This window comes from Cupressus sempervirens, chromosome 7 (assembly GCF_028749045.1).
Source record: "Cupressus sempervirens isolate cs-2001-9-10 chromosome 7, ASM2874904v1, whole genome shotgun sequence".
In the NCBI taxonomy this organism is placed as follows: Eukaryota; Viridiplantae; Streptophyta; class Pinopsida; order Cupressales; family Cupressaceae; genus Cupressus; species Cupressus sempervirens.
The window spans coordinates 139,081,928-139,090,674 of record NC_143124.1 but is presented as its reverse complement, the minus strand read 5'-3'; positions in this window follow the sequence as shown (position 1 = coordinate 139,090,674).

The window sequence follows — 8,747 nt, the reverse complement described above, 5'->3', positions numbered from 1 at the left end:
TAGCAATATTCCCATTCGAAAATATTAAATGTTAACTTTCAAAAGAATTTTAGGTGCTCAAAAAGTACTGACTATCCAGAAGTCAACATACATTAGAACAGTACATGTCTATAATGTATGCAATCATAATCTTAATTCAAATATTTCGTCAATGACATTGATAATTGTATGATACAATCTATGTTGAATCTTGATGTGTGTGACTTGCTATTGTTTGAACAATGTAAAACTAACTTACTTTGCATTGGATACAAAGTCTTATTGCAATCAGAATCTTAATTCAAATATTTCATCAATGACATTGATAATTACATGAGACGGTCTATGCTGAATCTTGATGTGAGTGACTTGCTATGGTTTGAATAGTGTAAAAGTAGCTTATTTGCATTAGATAGAAAATCTAGCTTCAGATAAGATGGTGCCTCGGTATATTAGCACCAAATTCACCTTATAATATAATAAATATAAAAGATAAATAAGTTAAAAGAAAATAATGCAAGAATAGAGAAAAATAGACAATTCACATAGTTCATAAACAATTGTAGGTGAATTAAAAGTCATCTTCAACATTCTTATTTACAAAATTTATTGTGTATGAATACAATGTGAGATTAATTAGAGTATTCATTGATAATGAGTACATAGAATGCTAAAATAGAAAAAATGTAAGCCTTCTATTTTGTGCACCCTTACAATATAACTATAAAAAAGAAAATAATTTAGAAAGTTAATAAATATATTATCAAATCATTTACTATTTATTATTAAAAACAAAGAGATTATTTATTTACAAGTTCCTTGTGGATTGTTTATAAAGTATAAAAATAGAGGAAGAGAGGAAGAGAGAAGGTTAAATATTTATACAAATTTCAATATTTAAGTAGAGATATTCGAAATTAATAAATATAAAAGACAAAAGACATTTGGAAGAACTCTTTATATAATCATTCTATATTCATAACAAAATATTCGAATTGTTGGTCTTTATATTGTTTAAAATTTACAAATATAATTTCAAATGTAAAAAATTGCTAAATTTTTATTGTAATTTCTTTGGTTTTTAGAATGTAAAAGCTTAATTCCTAAAGTTTTTATAATGTTCTTAAATAAACTTTAATAAATAAATAATTATGAATAAAATAAAATCTAATATATTTATATTAAATTATTGTCATTAAATATTTATATAAATATTCTAGTTCACAATCAATAATTGTAAAAGTAAAATAGAAAATTGAACATAATAATATAAAAATACTAAAAATAAAATAAAACTATATTGAAAAATATTAAGATTTAAGTTTCATTTCTTATATAAAGAAAATAGTCAACATGTCATGTCATTGATATAATTACTATTTGATTTTTATGTTTAAAATAGTTCTAAAAATGATTTTCTATGGTAAAAGAAGATTTGTATAAAAGATGACATAAGCTGTAATTAATGCATTAAATATGGTAAAAGAAGATTTCTATAAAAGATGACATAAGCTATAATTAATGTATTAAAAGTAGAGTGTACAAAATATCCTAATTTTCTATGAAGAAAATTAATTTTACTCCTTACTATTATTGCTCTAAGCCAATCAAAGAAGAGATAAATTATTTTGTTTAAATCATTTAAATAGATGAAAAATTTAACACTATAGTTTATAGACATATGTTTTAAAAATTCTTGACTCTAATTGGATATTTAAAAGTTACTATTGCATCTAATGGATCCCATGGCAGGAACTAATAATAACAGCTTAAAAGGTATGTTTAAACCAACAACAAAATGAATACCCATCAACTTTTCTTTACAAATATCTAAGAATACCCATCAACTTCTCTTTACAAATATCTAATAGTAAGCTTATGCTCCCTTCTCAAGATAATAAAACAGGAAAGGCCAATCTCCATACAAAATGCACTAAAGACAAAACAAAGTCAAACTTTTTTTTTTTTCCAGAGTCACGAAAATATTTTTTTGATGTTTTCGGCAGATCATGAAGATCAATGTAATGCCCCGCCAAGGGATCCAAAGAATTCCACTAAGTTTGTCAAACAATTTATTTTTTTTAAAACATAAATTATAAACCATTCACAACACTTGCGGAAGCAATAGTAGCATCCAACTGAAAATAACATAACATAACAGATTACATTCTTTAAAGATCCCTTAACGTTGAATTACTTCTAATCATCACTTATTCATCTAACATTATATCCTTAACAATGAAATAACAAGGATACATCCAATGTTCTTAAACCATATACAAGTGTACATTTTAGATTGCTCAATCATCCATTGTTCATGTTACAAGGTATGAAAAACTTAAAAGAATAAACATCCATGTAAATAAAGTACATCATCTTCCAATATTAATCCATGATGTAATAACATAATGAAACCACATATCATACATGATGCATCATCATCATAAAGACATAAACATCCATCATAAAATATAACCATATATCACAAACATAAATAACTAAGTGCACGGTTCCTCCCAACCGTAAATAGCATCATTAGACCATCATGGATCCTAGCCATCCCTCTGTGCGTAACATTCCAAAGCATCGAAGAGATCATCGGCTATAAACATAGTAGGAATGTCACTCCTAAAACATCCTACTAACATACAAAGTAAAGCATAAGATAACATCATCTAACATATGCAAATCATCAATATAAGAAACATACCAATAAATACATCCATCATAAGGTATATCATCAATCATAATGATCCAAGAACAGAATGAAGATAAATATCAACCAAGAATGCTCCAGCCACGGTGTCTCGGACGGATCTCAAATGATAAGAGTGGAAAATACACTACCACCCGACCGCGTGGAACCTAAATGGTCCACTCCCACCGTGCTGAGGAGATAATCTCAAGTCCCAAACAGGCTATCAAAATCACATAGCACAAATCTCCAAAGTCCAAGAATCCTAAAAGTCTACTACTCAAAGGTTCCAACACACACAAAATCGACATCTAATTCTCAGAGGCACACAATGACATGTAGAAAACCTACTCTGCAAGCGGGAAAGTGTCATCGCATTTATCTCGTACAAGTTACCCTGGCAGTTAGCTAAACTCCACGGGTCCATACAGATCTCATGTGGCCACTAGTATCCTCTCATACTGACAAGGCATACTATGGAATGCAAGGTCGCAACCATGCATCTCACTACTCCCATCCTAGCGTGTACAAGCGCTCAAGGCATGGGAGAGAACCAAAACTCTTATCTTTTTAGGTTCATTTAATCCCCATTTAGTGTGTAAATGTTATCACTTATTAACCAAACTTACAATGAGTTACCCTGGCAGCCACTTAGGGCCCCGACCTCCATTGCAAGCCACTTCCCGACACTACAAGTAGATTACCTACCCTAAGCTCATGGAATCATAAATCACCACAGTCCTGTACAAGCGACTGTAAAGAAAATCCAAAAGATAATTCATAAAAAGAATCATCAAATATCCACAATAAGAATCATCAAATATCCATGATAAAATCATCAAATATGCATAAAAGCATCAAATCTCCATGAGCAACATCCATAGAAAATCATGACCACAATAGTTCTCTATTGGCAACTGAAGGCATCACTGATAATCATAAGTATCCATTGGTTCTCAATAACCAAAATATATCCCAAAATAATCACCATATCCATTGGTTCTTCAACAAGCAACCAAGAATATCTCAAAATCATACTGATCAAATATCTCAAAATCATACTGATCGAAGACTCCAAAATGGTTGAGTCAAACATGTCACATCATGACATCATCAAGAATAGATCCACATTATGGCGACTAGAAAACAATCCAAGGATAACTGATCGATGACTCAAAAATGATTAGCTCAGGTGTCTCAAATACATATACATCTCAGCTTTGCACATGAAGACTAATGAACAAATACAAACATTTCATAGAGCATACGATCACATACCATGGTTGGGCTTATAAAGATCGAGACCAAATAAGATCAACATGCCAACACATCTCTTAACCCCCGAGCCTCTGGTAACAACCTAGGACTGGTCAACACTAGTTAACCCAAAACCCAAAACAAGAAGCATAAAGAATACACGATGCAAACACATGTTTTGGTTTTCTAAATTCACATAGTTGAATAATGTGTAGAGTTTATTTTTCCATTTTCAAGTGTACTTCGAATGTCTAAGTTTCATTATTTGACCTACAAGTCAACCCAATTGTTCCCCGATAGCATTATCCTTTCATTATTAAGAATCACATTCTAAGAATAACTTAAGGATAAATATTCACTAACTAATCATTATTGACCTTAATTAAATTGTTCTCTATTTTAACCATGATCCATATTCTAATTGATTAACTTTCCTATAATATTACTTCAACTTCCAAAATAAATCAAGGATCATTATTCGTTATCATATAAGAAAGCCAATTATCAATCTTTGAATAAGAATATTATAACTTAATTAAAATGATCAATTAATTCAATCAATTAACATAGGTACACAATCCATGTCCTATTAACATTCTAATAGTTAAACTCAATTAAATATCTCTAACACTTAAGCCTCTTAATTATAATCATTTTAATAATTAAATCGTTACTAATAACCGTTAAAATATCTAAGTCATTATTCAAGTCATTAGAATAAGACTTATCAACTTCGATATAGATAATCTACAATCTCATTAAAAGAATTATATCAATTAAATCTCTATTACATAACTTAATTATTAATTAAATCTAATTAACTCTCATTAATTGATTTAATTAATAACTACATAACCATAGCAATGTTCCAATTAATATCAGTTGACTAATAACTAACCAAAATTCTGTGAGATAGAAGTCAACTATAGTTCAATACTCAAATGATCATATTACTAATTCAATAATATTAACTTGTTAATATTTAATAACAAGCTATATTGAAAATATTAATAATAAATCTGTAATGACCACATTCGTCATACTAATATTTTCTTAACAATTCGTATTAATGATAATCATTTCAAGTTAAATCTCTATCGCATAATATAGTTATATGAATATCAATTGATTAAAAATCAACTATACTCCAAATCCAAAACTAATGTCTTTTACAAATCTTCAATCATTAAATAATCTCCACTAGATTAACTCTAATCGAATTTATTGATAGCTATATAATCTATTTATTATTTATTAATAGTTTATTAGACCGAACAACATTAATAAATAATAAACTCATCGCAACTATAAATAATATGACTCCATGTCAATTAAATCTTAATCCATTATCATTAAAGTCTCGTCATTTAAAAACGTAATATAAAATTACCATTTCTTATTTACTTAATGTATATATTAATATACATTAAATAAAAAGTCAACCTTTAGACTCAATTTTCTAATCACTCAATATTCAAATTAATAATTCAGTATCTCTTAATAATAATTCACGAATTATTATTAATCGATTATCATTTATCATTTTCAACGAGTCGATTAAGGACCCCAAAAATAATAGATAACTTAAATATTTAAACTCATCTATTATCACTATTTAATCAACTTGATTAATTACTTAATATTACATATATATATATATATATATATATATATATATATATATATATATATATAATGATTAATATTCAATACTTCATTATGTTTACAAAATCGAATTACAGTATTATATATATATATATATATATATATATATATATATATATATATATATATATATATATATATATATATATGTATACGTATATATATACATATATATATATATATATATATATGTATACGTATATATATACATATATATATATATATAATAATTATATGTAAAACCGAAATCCAAACTTTATAACATATCACATAACCTGTTTATAGCAACAGATGTCGTGGTACATAGTACACTGTGGACTAACAATTATCGATTCCAACATCATACATTGCGATAATAATTCGCAACAGTGCCGTGTGCTTTAGCCGTGCGGCCTCTGCCCTCTGACGTAGGGCCTGCGACGGCAGTCGAGGTACCTGCGTCAGCGGGTACAGGCGACCGCCGGCGGGATAGTAAGGAAAAAGGGGTCGGGTGGGGTGAGACCCCTGCCCCCCCAACATTATTATTATTATATTTATAAATAACATTCAAACACGGTTTGCATTTTAAATAACAATTCATTAAAACATTTACATGCGATTTGAAATTCCATTATATGATTTCTATTGCCGCATTTTAAAACAAACGTATGCATATATATATATATATGTATATGTATATGTATATGTATATGTATATGTATATGTATATATACAGATTATAAATCAGTATCACAGTGAAATATATATATATATATATATATATATATATATATATATATATGAAAGTATGCAGATTTAATATATATTTTAGAAAGGGAACACAAATATATATAACTTTAAATAAGAAGAGTTTTCAAATTCTTTAAATTAAGAATTTTCTCTTAAAAATAATTATCCTCAAAATCTAACCATTAATTTTCTCTAATAGGTTTGACTATAGGATTAGAAACCCTCTTCAATTCTATTTATCACTTTGATTCTAAATCGAACCCAGACCCGAATTAGATCTAATTTTCTCCTTAATTGGATCTAGGGTTTTCTAATATTTTCTTCTCAACCAAATAATTACATATCTAGATTCTGATTCAAATTGCAAAATTTATTCATGGAATATAATCAGACACATATAACAAACATGATGAAGACAGGAAGAGAAATGGTGCAAAGAGAATATGTGATTATCACGAGTGCACCTGGACACTGATGCTAATTTTGTCATGCCTCAGAAATCCATAAAGAATCCTTCCCTTCTCCATCATTCGCAATCCTTCCAAGATCCAAGCCAACCGAGAATCTCCAAGTGACTAGATGTGCTAGAAGAAGCATGGAAGCATATAGAAGCATATGAGCATGAAGAAGAATATGAGCTTGTAGCTTCCATTAAGCTTTCGTTTAAGCTTTTCATTAAGCTTCTACTTCAACTTTCATAAGGCTTCCATAAGGCTTTTTTTTAAACACACTAGGAGAGCCTCCATTTAAAGGCCTCTAAGATGCATCTAGAGTGTCTCTAGAAACAATTAAAAGATAAGCATGACAACCAAGCATGAGCCTTCTCCAACCTTCTAGATAAGTCTTAAGGTTGTAGACACCATGTGCTCAAATAAAAATGCTAACTCCTAAGTGTAGACAACTTGTGCAAACTTAGAGTGCAAACTCCAGTGTTGTCTACATGACAACTTTTGAGAATTTGCCAACTCTTATGTGAGCAAATATTAAAAATAGTGCACATTAAGTAATATAATATTTACTTTACTCTTTCCAATTTAATTTATTAATTTATTAAATCTCATGCACTAACTTTAATAATTTCACTTTTCAATCTTAATATATTTATATTTTAATCACATGAGATTTAGAATCTTTTATTAATTTAAATATATCTTCCACTTTTGAATTTCATTTTTCAAAACTTAATTGCTAAAATATTTATTAGCTTTAATAATATTATTTAGTCATTTATTTAAAAATGAGCTCCAAATATATTATTATTAAAATAAATATTGTCACATTCCAAATTTAAACTTTTAACTTTTATCTTCCAATTTAATTATTTTATTTAATTAATTTCTCAATTAATTAAATAAAATAAATATTAAAATATCATATTAATTAAATTAAACCATTAATTAAATCTTTTAATTAGGCTTAATTAATAGAAAATACATCAAAGACTCACAAGGTAGAAATACGGAAACCCATCATAGCCAAAATACATACAAAATCAAACTAAGGGTTAATATCACGAATTACGTCATCCAACGTATTCGGAGGGTACTCAACTTAGATACTTGTCCTAATTTTTCAATTAGAACAAATGGCTTAAGGGTTGGAATTTGGACTTGAAAATTTATCTCCCCTCTCTTATCATTGAGATAGTGTGATAGGGTATGCTCATCCTGGCAATTCAGGGAAGTCGATACCCGGTACCTACAATCTGCATAAAAACCATGCATGTACAAGCACAATATATACTAAACTAAACAGGCAATGGCAGGAAGTGGTGCATCGTGTAGATCCCGATTAGCAGGTGACTACGACTCCCTTCCTTGACCACATCAGACACGTCATACAAAAGCAAACACGCAAAACAAACACGCACACCATACACATGCAAGTATGGGGTAAGTATCCATAATAAAACACATATGATAATAAATTATCTTACTAATCATCATTAATAACTGCAAACACTGAAAATAATCATCATGCATACTTGAAATATAGAGTCTAAGTAATCTCATCACATAATAAGCTGAATCCATAGCACAATATCTGATAATCTCAAAACAATGCTGCTAACCATCAATATGAAACTAGCTCCAAAAGAGTTCAGCAATGATAACAAAATGCGAACTAGGGGCAGGCACTACAATCAAATACTGAAATTTTTGAAAAAATCCATTATGTTTTCGATTTTTTGAAAATTGATCAATTGTAAAGAAGATAGCCCCATCCTAATAAAACTATTCATAAATGAAAATAGATAAACTTTAATGCCAAAATATTCTTATATCTTAGTAAGTTTTGTAGAAAACAGATCGGTTCCAACGTGCAACGCTTTCCTGTTTTGTTTCCCTCTCATGACTCACACTGTTCTATAATTAAATTGTATTTTAATAGGGACAAACGTGATCATTTACTGTATCAATCC